The sequence below is a fragment of the Trichosurus vulpecula genome, chromosome 3 (genome assembly GCF_011100635.1).
Source record: "Trichosurus vulpecula isolate mTriVul1 chromosome 3, mTriVul1.pri, whole genome shotgun sequence".
In the NCBI taxonomy this organism is placed as follows: Eukaryota; Metazoa; Chordata; class Mammalia; order Diprotodontia; family Phalangeridae; genus Trichosurus; species Trichosurus vulpecula.
In genome coordinates this window covers 188,943,769-188,945,863 of record NC_050575.1, presented here as the reverse complement: position 1 = coordinate 188,945,863, position 2,095 = coordinate 188,943,769, and the positions used below count along the sequence as shown (strand labels likewise).

The 2,095-nt window shown below is 38.9% G+C and overlaps 1 pseudogene; it reads right to left on the bottom strand.

The window, feature by feature from the left end:
• Positions 1-892: 892 nt before the first annotated feature.
• On the bottom strand, positions 893-1,885 carry LOC118842338 (annotated as a pseudogene).
• Positions 1,886-2,095: the final 210 nt, after the last annotated feature.

Below are 2,095 nucleotides of genomic sequence, written 5' to 3'. Positions count from 1 at the left end.
GAGGCTAATAATAGCATCTACCTCCTAGGGTTGTTGTGACGATTAAATCAGATAATATTTGTAAGATGCTTTGCAAACCTCGACGCACTACATAAATGCTAGCTATCATCAGCCTAGGAAAGGTAGGAAACTCAAGAATAAAATTGTGAAGATAATACTATTTGAGGTAGAAAAACAGGAGTTATCTGAAGAGAATAGTGTAAATGTACAAGGAATTCAATGGACCAATTTGGATTTTTTAAAAATTAGGCATATTGTTTGTAACAGGGGTTGGGGGTGCTGATTGGGGATAGTCTTTCTTTTTCATGGTGGGAGGGGGAGGGGAGAGGGTGGTAGGGAGAGAAGGCAAATTTTCATTGGTTGAAATAAAATTTAATTTAAAAAAAAAGTCACCACTGAAATGTGAAAATGGAGGATGAAGAAGAAGGTGGGGAGATGGGCTCTATGAATGATCCCATTTAACTCTTTCTAAAACAATCAACTCCAGACTGAGCTGACTTAAATTAAATCAACCACTCATATTCCCAGGAGACATTTTAATCTGCGTTGAGTTGAGAACAGAAGTCTCTGAAACTTAGATTCTCCTAAACTCTGTCCTGTACTTTTCCTCAGCATGGTGCAGGAGAAAGAAAGCTTTTGGATTTGGAGATGAGGAATGTAGGCTCACAATCCCAGCTCTGCTCATCACTACCTGTTTGACCTGGGTCGAATCTCTGTCTCTCTCTTTCTAATTTAGTAATTTACTTTTTAGGAATCATCTAACATAAAATTATACAAATAAGGCTTGTAGAAACACCAGTCCACATTTGTTATAACAGATGGCAAAGGACAAAGTAAAATCAAGAAAAAGAAATTGTTTGCTATATACAATAGCACATGGTTGTGTCTTGGATTATAAAAGTCTCTTACAAAACAGAAATCTCAGGTCAATAGAGGACTGCACTCCATTCAGGGTCATCATCCTGCAAAATTGGTCCCTATAGTATCTGCACCTGTTTTCTCCAAGTATCCCTTTAGTATAGCTGGTGACTGTTTGGGGATTACCACCTCCTTGGGATGCTTGGCCACATGTGCTTTTTTGACTACTGTAATCTGCATATACCTGGCCATATCCATAACTCCCACAGTTATAATCAATATAATCATATCCACCATACATTCTATAGTTTTGATCACCACCAGAGAAACTACCGTAATTTCCATATCCTTCATCGTATAGTCATTAAATCCTTGGTTCCACTTTTGTCCCTGACCTTGGCCACAACCCCTAAAAGTACCCCTCATCCAACAGCTGTGGTACTCTTCCTCTTATCTGTTGCCTATATACCACTTTGGGATGTGCAGTTTTGATTCTGCACATCTCAGAATCACTTTTATGATATTTGCTTTCTGATAATTTCCTGACTAGTTCTTCATTTGTACATGTGATGAAACAGAATCCTCTTCATTTATTTTTGTTTTTGGGTTGATAGGAAGCTAAATATGCTGAATCCCTCCAAGTGCCCCCAAGTATTCTCTGATTGGTTCTTCAGACGTATCTGGGCTCAGTTTACCCAAAAATACTTTGGGGAAGATCTTTTCCTTTAAAGTTTTAGCCTTTGGGGAGTCTATTAACTCGACATCTAGTCTGTAGTTTTTAAGTTCTAGGACCTTATCAAAATCTTAAGAAAGCACAAATACAAATCCCCTTCATCTTCCAGTGACTGTATCTATTTTAATTGTGTAGCATACAACTTCTTTAAAAAATTCTACATAATCAGTCCGATCTTGTTTACTTGTATTCCAACTTAACCCTTCCACAAGCATCCCGTTGGCTCTTGGTCCTCCTGATTTTGGGCCTCTCAGAAAACTCTTCCATGTTTCTCTACTTGTTCACATCCTCCATGGCAGCAAGGCTGTTAGCTAGAGATGAAATTGAAGTTGCAGTTGTGTTGTATGGAGCTGGATTTAAAATGGTGGCAGAATAAGCACCTCATTTTCCTCATCTATTTGAGATGGCTGATGCCAGGCATGGCTGATGCCTGGGGGGGTTCTGAGTTTCAGTGGGCTAAAACCATTTGAGTATTCATTAAATCTGGCACCAATATGGTGAGCC